Source organism: Procambarus clarkii, chromosome 45 (assembly GCF_040958095.1).
Source record: "Procambarus clarkii isolate CNS0578487 chromosome 45, FALCON_Pclarkii_2.0, whole genome shotgun sequence".
Classification (NCBI taxonomy): domain Eukaryota; kingdom Metazoa; phylum Arthropoda; class Malacostraca; order Decapoda; family Cambaridae; genus Procambarus; species Procambarus clarkii.
Window position 1 is genome coordinate 10,020,288 of NC_091194.1, and position 12,326 is coordinate 10,032,613.

At 44.4% G+C, this 12,326-nt stretch overlaps 1 long non-coding RNA gene across 1 annotated transcript in view; it reads right to left on the minus strand.

The window, feature by feature from the left end:
- The window catches only part of LOC123770004 (uncharacterized), a 60,682-nt gene that overhangs the window by 12,217 nt on the left and 36,139 nt on the right, over positions 1-12,326 (minus strand). The gene's annotated exons all lie outside the window — the stretch shown is intronic.

The following is a 12,326-nucleotide window of genomic DNA, read 5'->3' on the forward strand; positions in this document are numbered from 1 at the left end:
AAGTAGATATACTGTATCCAGCTCCAAACACCCAATTTTGGGCAAGACAGGAATCCGTTCCCACGCTGTTTTTGCTTAACTTGATAATTTCAAGTCGCTACAGTCGTAAAACATCGCAACCTGCTTAGAAACAAGTAGTTCGACCCAACCACTTGGACTGCTCGGTGTAACGACAGCCTCGCTTCTTGTAGGTCGGCGATCGATCTTTAATGGCCCAAGTAGTTGAGAACCACCCGTTCTATCTCAGCTCCTTGTGCTCATAAGAGCCATAGTGTCGTACTAGCATAGCTCTCTCTACTGGAAATTGCTTGCTTGGACTCGTTCGCCTCAGTGACCTACTCTATTATCACAGCTTGAAGGTTCTAGGACCAAGTTGTCTACACATTCACATTGTTCCCAGCTTGGCTGCTATAGTAGCCTCTCCAGCGGACGATGGTGGTGATGGTGGCGAGGGCGTGACGTGTCTTGTTTACAAGCAGAAGTAGATCAGAGCGAGAGAGTGTGGCCACGGAGCCTGGACAAACCGCAGCAACCACTCCCTAGAGACTTTTATGCTGGAGAACCAGTTTACCACACCTCTACCACCACCACAACTACCTCCCCAGCCACCAGCATCACCAAAAAAACTGTAGCATCGTAACCCACATGCAGCTGTGGGGCGAATTATGTCTGGCCACCTTATGGTATTGTCTATTATTTTATGATAATCTCTATGACAGCTGGTTGCTTTTGTCTGTTTATTTTTATATTTCCAGTTTTCAAGCTTCAGTTCCTGAAGCCCTGTGAATGATGTGCACGTGTCACCCAGCTTAAGCTCCGTTGGTACTGGCCAGTAATTAGATGGCTATATACCCGGCCAGCGTATATCATGACAAACAGAAATATGTATCAGATAATTAGTTTATATATGCGTTGATATCATCCTTAGGTATACACCTGTTGTTAGTTCTAGGAATCAATGTCCCCGCGGCCCGGTCTCTGTTAGACATCACTGCTCGCAGTCTGACATAATATAAATCCAGATTAATATCTATTAAAGTCGCGTATTCCATTGAATTTATTATAATTCAACTGAACATCTTTATTCTTAAATTAACACAAGTTATATTTATTTAACTTGTGTTAAATAAATATAACGTATTTGAACAAATCGAGCAGCGACGTATTTGAACAAATCGAGCAGCGACGTATTTGAACAAATCGAGCAGCCACGTATTTGAACAAATCGAGCAGCCACGTATTTGAACAAATCGAGCAGCCACGTATTTGAACAAATCGAGCAGCCACGTATTTGAACAAATCGAGCAGCCACGTATTTGAACAAATCGAGCAGCCACGTATTTGAACAAATCGAGCAGCCACGTATTTGAACAAATCGAGCAGCCACGTATTTCAACAAACTGAAGCCCCATAATGTTGACGTTGTATATGCCTCACCGTCGGTAGATTAAGTTACTTGTGTTACGTCTGTTTCATGTTAGGCAAAACAGTTGTAGTTTTAACAGAGTGGCAAATAGAGAACACCAGCTGCGAAGGAGAGTCTTAAATTCGCTTACGGTCGAACCCTTTACACCACCGTCCACGGGATGGGTATGGGGTGCATAATAAAGAAATTGAATTGAATTGGTTGGACCTGTAGCCTAACCAAGCATGGTGACGCGTGGAGTGTACAGGTGGAAGCCTAACCCACATGCTGCAGCCTAACCACTTGGGCTGGACAGTAGAGCGACGGCCTCGCTTCATGCAGGTTGGCGTTCAATCCTCTACCGTCCAAGTGGTTGGGCATCATTCCTTTCCCCGCGTCCCATCCCAAATCCCTTTCCTGATCCCTTCCCAGTGCTACATAGTCGTAATGGCTTGGCGCTTGGCGATAGTTCCTCCTTCCTCACACCGTACATGAGCAAAGATCAAACTTTACGGCCGAGGTGTTTGTTGTTGCTTTTTTTGGACAGCTTAGCCAGCATTTTTTGTTCCGGCGACGTGACCAGTAATTCCAGTTTCTTTGCGACTTTCTGTTTCATGAGTTTTCTAAATCTTTAATATGACGCGGGTTTCACCCTGTGTATACACACCGAGGGGTGTATTTATACCTGTATTGACTATTTGTATTCACTATTCGTGCCTGCAGTATCGAGCTATTAGCTCTTGGACTCCCGCCTTTCTAACCAATGTTTTTTCCTCTATTATATCTAGTACATATATTTCAAACACACATACACACACACACATCCCCAGGAAGCAGCCCGTAGCAGCTGTCTAACTCCCAGGTACCTATTTACTGCTAGGTAAACAGGGTCTTCAGGTTGAAAAGAAAGAATGAAGAATGAAAAAACTGAAGAAAGAATAATTAAAAATATAATTAAAAATTGAGTGAAACCGACAGCCCCAAACCAAAGATAGGAATTTGTTAGAATCATTAATCTGATATATATATATATATATATATATATATATATATATATATATATATATATATATATATATATATATATATATGTCGTACCTAGTAGCCAGAACGCACTTTTTGGCCAACTATGCAAGGCCCAATTTGCCTAATAAGCCAAGTTTTCCTGAATTAATATATTTTCTCTAATTTTTTTCTTATGAAATGATAAAGCTACCCATTTCATTATGTATGAGGTCAATTTTTTTTATTGTAGTTCAAATTAACGTAGATATATGACCGAACCTAACCAACCCTACCTAACCTAACCTAACCTATCTTTATAGGTTAGGTTAGGTTAGGTAGCCGAAAAAGTTAGGTTAGGTTAGGTTAGGTAGGTTAGGTAGTCGAAAAATAATTGGTTCATGAAAACTTGGCTTATTAGGCAAATCGGGCCTTGCATAGTAGGCTGAGAAGTGAGTTCTGGCTACTAGGTACGACATATATATATATATATATATATATATATATATATATATATATATATATATATATATAATATATATATATATATATATATATATATATATATATATATATATATATATATATATATATATATATAATAAATACATACATACATACATAATGTCTAACCTTAGCTTGAAGCAATCCTACGCCCGCTATGTCACCCGGTAATTTCTTAAATAAATTAACAACTTTATTTCCAAACCCGTATTTACCCAGGTCTTTCCTGGTTCTAAACTTATGATTTCCTCACTCAATAACGTGGTAATGCAATCCTTTGCATTATTAGAAAGTAAAGAATAACGAGAAAATCAGACAGAAAAAAAAGAAGAGCCTGACTTTGAGAGTTTGAAACGTGACTGGCATAGTTGTTTAATGACAGAGAAGCCATGGGAGGGTATATTGAACTTTCATTTCCTCGTTTTCTTTATGATACCCCAGACTGTTTGTACCCGCGTTTAGCCTCTCTCTCCCCCTCTACTCACTCCTACTCTCGCCTCTATAGAGGGGGGTAGAAATAGCCTAAGCTACTCTATCCCTTTGAGATGTATTTCTTTCTTGTCTCAATAAACATACTTGAACTTGAACTCTCGCCTCTACTACCTTCTCCCACTACTCGCCTCTACTAGCCTCTACCACTACTCTACTAGCCTCTACCACTACTCTACTAGCCTCTGCAGCTAGTCTACTAGCCTCTACCACTACTCTACTAGCCTCTACCACTACTCTACTAGCCTCTACCACTACTCTACTAGCCTCTATCACTACTCTACTAGCCTCTACCACTACTCTACTAGCCTCTACCACTACTCTACTAGCCTCTATCACTACTCTACTAGCCTCTACCACTACTCTACTAGCCTCTACCACTACTCTACTAGCCTCTACCACTACTCTACTAGCCTCTACCACTAGTCTACTAGCCTCTACCACTACTCTACTAGCCTCTACCACTAGTCTACTAGCCTCTACCACTACTCTACTAGCCTCTACCACTACTCTACTAGCCTCTACCACTAGTCTACTAGCCTCTACCACTACTCTACTAGCCTCTACCACTAGTCTACTAGCCTCTACCACTACTCTACTAGCCTCTACCACTACTCTACTAGCCTCTGCAGCTTCACATATATCCTCATATTCTCTTCTGCACGCTATCCTCGCATCTAGTTCTTTTACCATCTTAGGATTTTGCGTCACGCAGCTTCACGCACCACACAGCCTGGGGATTGTGCGTCACGCAACGTCAAGCACGACATAGCCTGATGGTCCTGCGTCACAGAGCGTCAAGCACGACGCAGCCTGAGGGTCCACGTCACGCGAGTCACCACATGAGCACCATATCCACCACCAGACCTCCGGTACAGTACCGGGAGGAGACAGCACCTCCAGTAAGAAAAGGCACTACGGGCTCACCATAGCCCGTGCTACTTGGAACTTTGTTCCAGGTAGCAAATCTTTAACAACAACAACATCCAGTAAGAACATAAGAATAAAGGTAATTACAGAAGGCCTATTGGCATATACGAGGCAGCTCCTATTTATAACCACACAATCTCATATATATATATATATATATGTCTAACCTACGCTTGAAAGAATCAAAGGAGCTTACTTCTATTACGTTACGCGGTAACTGGTTCCACAAATCAACAAACCTGTTACCGTATCAGTATTTACCCAGGTCTTTCCTGAATCTAAACTTTTCCAATTTATACCCATTGTTTCGTGTTGTCTTGTGTTGATACTTTTAATAACTTATTAATATCCCCTTTGTTATAGACATTCATCCACTTGTAAACCTCTATAATGTTACCCCTAATTCTTCGCTTTTCTAGAGAATGTAATTTAACATTGTCAATCTTTCTTCATATGACAGGTTTCTAATTTGCGGGATTAACTTTGTCATCCTACGCTAGACGCGTTCTAGTGAATTTATATCCATTCTATAGTACGGCGACCAAAACTGAACCGCATAATCTAAATGGGGCATAACCAGAGCAAGAACAACACCAGGTGCCTTGTTACTAACGCTTCGATTAATAAATCCCAGTGTCCTATTTGCCTTATGACGAACATTTATGCATTAATGTTTTGGTTTTAAATTCTTACTAATCATAACTCCCAGATCTCTTTCACAATTCAACTTCGCAATCTCAACACCATCTAGCTCGTATCTTGTAACTCTATCATCATTACCTAGCCTCAGAACCTTACATTTGTCAGCATTAAACTGCATCTGCCAATCTTTTGACCATTTCAAACTCCATTTATATCGTCTTGAAGTGATAGTGAGTCTTTTTCCGTGTCTATTTCCCTACCGATTTTTGTATCATCAGCAAATTTGCAAATATTGCTGCTCAGCCCTGAATCTAAATAATTTATATATATTATGAATAACAGAGGTCCCAGGACAGAGCCTTGAGGCACTCCACTTACAACATTATCCCACTCTGACTTAACCCTATTTATACTAACTCTCTGTTTCCTTTGGTACAGCCATGCCCTAATCCATCTTAATATAGCACCCCCAATACCATGAGCCTCTATCTTTTTAATCAGTCTTTCATGTGGCACTGTATCAAAAGCTTTGCTAAAGTCAAGGTACACAACATCACAATCCTTACCACTATCAACTGCCTCAATTATGCTGGAATTAAATGATAGTAAATTTGTTAAACATGAACGGCCATTTGTAAAACCATGTTGTGAATCATTTATTACTTTATGTTTTTCAAGATGAAGACGAATGATATTTGCAATTATCGATTTAAGTAACTTTCCACAATATACGTTAAGCTAATTGGCCGGTAGTTTAACGCAGGTGATCTATCTCCTTTCTTGAAAATTGGTACCACATTAGCAACCTTCCATGACTCTGGCACTCCGCCTGACTCTAATGATTTATTAAATATGGTAGACAATGGATCGCAAAGCTCCTCTTTGCATTCTTTAATCATCCTGGCAAACACTTCATCCGGCCCTGGGGATTTGTTTGTTTTGAGTTTCACTATTTGTTTAATAATATCATCCCTGGTAACTGTTAAACTAGACAACCTGTCCTCGTCCCCACCCACATAGACTTGTCTGAAGGCATAGTGTTTACTTCCTCTTTAGTAAACACAGAGATAAAATATTTATTAAAAATAATCCCCATCTCTTCGTCAATATCAGTTATCTGACCTGTCTCAGTTTTTAAATGACCTATCCTTTCCCAAATCTTTGTTCAATATAACTGAAAAACCCTTTAGGATTTATCTTTGCTTGCCCTGCTAAGCGACTTCATAGTCTCTTTTTGCCCTCCTAATTCTTCGCCTTTCTAGATAGTGTAAATTAAGCTTTGTCAATCTCTCTTCATAAGACAGGTTTCTAATTTGCGGGATCAACTTTGTCATCCTACGCTGGACGCGTTCTAGTCTATTTATATCCAATCTATAGCATGGTGACCAAAACTGAACTGCATAATCTAAATTGAATAACAAGAGCTTCATATAGCTGAAGACCTACACCAGGTGTCTTATTACTAACGCTTCGAGAAATAAATCCCAGTGTGCTATAGATAACATTGTTATAAATAATGAGTGGGTGTTGTATGAACCTGAGAGAGGGAGAAGGTGACCCACTCAGCCCAGGGAGGGTGGCAGGGGACACGCTGGGTTGTTGAACTCTGTCGCGCCGCTGGCTACTGCTTGTTGGTGGGGCTGGTGTTTACCTGGTGAGCTAGCTCTCTCTCTCTCTCTCTCTCTCTCTCTCAGTTGGTGGGGCTGGTGTTTACCTGGTGAGCTAGCTCTCTCTCTCTCTCTCTCTCAGTTGGTGGGGCTGGTGTTTACCTGGTGAGCTAGCTCTCTCTCTCTCTCAGTTGGTGGGGCTGGTGTTTACCTGGTGAGCTAGCTCTCTCTCTCTCTCTCTCTCAGTTGGTGGGGCTGGTGTTTACCTGGTGAGCTAGCTCTCTCTCTCTCTCTCTCTCTCTCTCTCTCTCTCTCTCCCTCCCACTACTACCCTTGACCTACCTAGTGCATTTTTACTTTGCCTCTTCTGACTGTAGATATATTTGTCCAATCTGGCACGGAAATTTTGGCTGGAGGTGGCTTCCACGACCTCTCTGTTCACTCTACTTGTTGACCCGCCGTACAGGCCAGGAGTATTTCTTTATATTTCTTTGACCCCTTAACAACCACGTGACCCCCCTCCCCCCCCCACAACACAACACCTACAACCCTCAAGAAACAACAACATACACGAATGCGACGTCGCCAGGGGTACGATAACAACAAAGCCAAGCACGTTCGGTACCCACCTTTATCGTGATACACACAAGTATTGTATACTGAATTAGCGGCGCATTTTGCGTACTGGCCGCTGATTGGCTCGCCTCACATGCTGCCAAAGACCACATTTTCTCTCTAAAAAAATAGACCCAATGCACATGGTAAAATTAGCAGCTTTCCATATTTTTTTTACTCCATAATTTGTATTATTAATACCACGTGTTGGTGCTTTCTCTTCATATATATATTTTTTATTCTGGTCTGTTTTAATTCTCCATCGTTTATTTTTCACCCAAAGACACCAAATGAGAGAGAGAGAGAGAGAGAGAGAGAGAGAGAGAGAGAGAGAGAGAGAGAGAGAGAGAGAGAGAGAGAGAGAGAGAGAGAGAGAGAGAAGAGAGACAAAATAATAATTAAGTATATCAAGTATTTAATGAAAACTTTCAGGATATTTTGAAGCTGGAATCTAACTGGTCCTCCTAGAGGTCACGGACCTAAACACAGGAGCAGACACCCGCTCCTCCCTCTCGATGGGAAAGGTTCCCAGACACGGAAGGGGCGCCATCAGTAATGAGGAAACAACCAGGTGAGATGGGAAAGATGAGACCTTCCAGCTTCCTGGAACGTGGTTAAGGTGGTGTCACTATATAAGAAATTGGGAATATAAGAGCCATCCATTCCCTCATCACCACGGGAGACATCTCCTGTCACGCAGGGTGCAGTTGCACCTCCACAGATCTCCAGTATCAGCTCTTGATACTCGTAATGGCTCAGAAGGGCCACCACTTACGGGCTATTCATGCCCGTGCCACCTCTTGGGTGGCTTAATCTTCATCAATCAATCATAAGAGCCATAAACGAAGACAACCCTACTCTGAAAGCGACGACAGCTCTACTCATCAAGACTAACGACGCCACTCGGCCCATGATGAAGATGACCTTCGAGACAGCAGAACAGGTCCAGGAAGCAGTGAAGAACGGCTTGAAGTGCTTTGGAATCACCTCCTTCCCAAACCAGATCGCCATGGAGAAGGTCTACAACGTGAGACAGTGCTACAAGTGCTTCAGCTATGAACACTTCTCCAACAAGTGCCCAGAACAAACGGCTAAGCGCAGCTCATACCTGGTTACCTGGTTGATGGGGTTCTGGGAGTTCTTCTACTCCCCAAGCCCGGCCCAAGGCCAGGCTCGACTTGTGAGAGTTTGGTCCACCAGGCTGTTGCTTGCAGCGGCCCGCAGGCCCACATACCCACCACAGCCCGGTTGGTCCGGCACTCCTTGGAGGAATAAATCTAGTTTCCTCTTGAAAATGTCCACGGTTGTTCCGGCAATATTTCTTATGCTTGCTGGGAGGACGTTGAACAACCGTGGACCTCTGATGTTTATACAGTGTTCTCTGATTGTGCCTATGGCACCTCTGCTCTTCACTGGTTCTATTCTACATTTTCTTCCATATCGTTCACTCCAGTACGTTGTTATTTTACTGTGTAGATTTGGTACTTGGCCCTCCAGTATCTTCCAGGTGTATATTATCATGCTCTGACACTCACAACTACAAGGACTGTACCGCCACCACCAAGAAATGCGCGAACTGTGGAGAACAGCACGCCGCCGCCACCTCCTACCTCTGCACAAAAAGGAAGAAGGAACTGAAGAAAATTAAAGAGAAGACCACCACGCCGCCGACCACCCAGAGGCAAGTCGCCGCGACCTTAGACCTTGGACCTGACCAGTTCCCGAGCCTTCCTGCTATAAGCCAGATGCAGTATACGACCGTACCAGCCCTACCACTCCACCAGCTCCCAACCCTCCTACCATCACCATCTCAGCAGACGCACTAGCAAACGTGTTGTCTACAAATACTAACAGCACCACCAATACTCCTGAGATACCTTCTACCACTAATCCACGACACCTGAGCCTTCTTGAGGTTATCTTGAGTTGATTTCGGGGCTTTGTTTTTAGTGTCCCCGCGGCCCGGTCCTTGACCAGGCCTCCACCCCCAGGAAGCAGCCCGTGACAGCTGACTAACTCCCAGGTACCTATTTACTGCTAGGTAACAGGGGTATTCAGGGTGAAAGAAACTGAAACTTTGCCCATTTGTTTCTGCCTCGTGCGGGAATCGAACCCGCGCCACAGAATTACGAGTCCTGCGCGCTATCAACCCAGCCTACCTCAGGCTGCGAGACGAAAGTCGAAATCACTAACTACAGTTGTTACGGACTCCTCAGACGAGGAAATCTTAGTTGCAGCTCCTCCGCCACAGCACAAATTCGACACCTACTCGATACAAGATGAGGTGGTCTTGGAGGTCACCTCACCAGACGACAGCACAGCTCAGCCAAAGACTCAGCCAAAGAAAAAGCGGAAGACCTAGAGGTCTACACCCACCCACCAGCTCCATAACTGGTACAGCCAAATCCCCCACGAAGACCCCCATCCATCGCCAGATCTCCAGTATCAGCTATTGATACAGACAATGGCTCCAAAGAGCCTCCACTTACGGGCTCACCATAGCCCGTGCTGCTCGGAACTTATGTTTCGAGCAACTGAATCTAAAACAACAACAACAATAAGAGCCACTCTTACGGGCTATTCATGCCCGTGCCATCTCTTGGGTGGCTTAACCTTCATCGAACGAGAACTACTGAACTATAGACCAATTTCACTAACAACCCAATCCTGAAACTACTACAGTGGTCCGAAACAGGTAAATATAGACTTAGCGAATGATAAATAATAATTGACAAATTTATTATTTCTACGAGAGAGAGAGAGAGAGAGAGAGAGAGAGAGAGAGAGAGAGAGAGAGAGAGAGAGAGAGAGAGAGAGAGAGAGAGAGAGAGAGAGAGAGAGAGAGAGAGAGACGGGTGGGGGGGACAGTAACAACAGTATGAGGTAGATATAACGGGAGGAACATATTATATAGTTCCATTAATAGCAATAGCAGTTGAAGTATTAACATTACTAGTGGTAGTAATAGCAATATTACTAGCAACAATGAACACTTGTGACTGGCGAAGAAAAGTTGCATAAATAGATTAAGACGAAGTAGAAGAGAAATAAAGCAGAGTGAATAGCAAGTCCAAAACCAGCAACGCTCCAAGACCTAAATATCTTGTAGGGCCGGACATGGCAGCCTCCGGGCCTCCAAGACCTGTAATATCCGGATAACCGAGTGGCGTAGTAGGACATACCTGGCGTCAGGTGTGTCCGTACACACCTGTACCCTCCATATATATACACACAAGCACGCACATATTATGACGGGAGACATCTCCCGTCACGCAGGGTGCAGTCGCACCTCCACAGATCTCCAGTATCATCTATTGATACTGGAAATGGCTCAAAAGGGCCACCACTTATGGGCTATTCATGCCCAAGCCACCTTTTGGGTGGCTTAATCTTCTCTCTCTCTCTCTCTCTCTCTCTCTCTCTCTCTCTCTCTCTCTCTCTCTCTCTCTCTCTCTCTCTCTCTCTCTCTCACATATTATCTAATTAAAGAAAATATCTGGCACGAAGCACACGCATATCCGGGGTGGCGTCAGCGGCATATGCAAGACTGGTTAAGGCAGAAGGACCTTGAGGTTACTGAGGACTCCATATGTGGAGGTGTCTCGAGTCCTCTCACTGCAACTGTTTGGCCTATGAGGATTTCGGGGCTCAACGTCCCCGCGGCCCGGTCCTCGACCAGGCCTGGCTTCTAGAGACGTACGACCCCAAGCAATCCACCTAACCAAATCGAGGCCCCATGTGTAGAAAATATTTCAATATTATGGTAAGTTGATTTATTCAAATTCATGGCATTTCTGACACGTTGGTCGACTCCGTTAAAAAGGCGACTTGTTAGGGGTGAGGCCGAGGAAGGGAAGGCAATTTTCAGGGATAAGCGCCAAGCCATTACGACTATATAGCGCTTGGAAAGGGTCAGGATAAAGATTTGGGATGGGACGGGGCTGGGAAGGAATGGTGCCCAACCACTTGGACGGTCGGGGATTGAACGCGGACCTGCATGACGCTCTACTGTCGCTCTGCCGTCCAGGAAAATGAGAGAGTAGCCTTAAGGACCTATGAAGAAAGGCTAAAAGAGCCGACCTTCAAAACACCAGAGAAAAAAATACTTAGAGAGGACATAATCACGATATAGAAAATACTTAAGAGGCAATATAAACGTTGAAAGAGAGTGCAGGGATCATACGTGGAAACGTAACACATTAATGAGCTACAGATGTCAACAGAAACGTCTTCAGTGTCAGTAGCAGAAAAAAGCAGCCATGAAAAGCAGCCATGAAAAGCAGCCATGAAAAGCAGCCATGAAAAGCAGCCATCAAGTCCTGGAAGGCTATACACCCCCATCTGTGCCGCAGAACTGCCAAACGTCCATAGATTCAGGATGCCAACATGAGAGATAAAGGAGGCGACGAGACACAATAACGTGGCTAAAGTAAGTTGACCAGACCACACACTAGAAGGTGAAGGGACGACGACGTTTCGGTCCGTCCTGCTGGACCATTCTCAAGTCGATTGGCTTGAGAGATAAAAAGACGTAAGGATAAACATACAAAGGAATGAGACATAACGAGGCTGTTATGTAGGGACAAGTGGTTGAGAGACAGCGGGGAGATAGGAGTTCACACACTACCAGGACAACCACACCACCACACCACAACAACCACACCACAACCAGGACAACCACACCACCACAACCAGGACAACCACACCACAACCAGGACAACCACACCACCACAACCAGGACAACCACACCACCACAACCAGGACAACCACACCACCACACCACAACCAGGACAACCACACCACCACACCACAACCAGGACAACCACACCACCACACCACAACAACCACACCACCACACCACAACCAGAACAACCACACCACCACAACCAGGACAACCACACCACCAGGACATCTCCGGCTGGTGGGAAATCTTGGAGGGGGCGGACGACGGTGCCCAGGACAAGGCAGCTCCAACAGTACGGTGCAACTCTTTTGGCTCCAGCAAGTGCCTATCCCTTAGGGAAAACTGAGGAGGCTGGGGGCGCCCGTCGAGGCTACTAGGGAGATAGTGGCCCTCAGGTAAATTCAGGTGAGCATTTATGTCTCCCCCCACACACAATGCTGTGTAAATA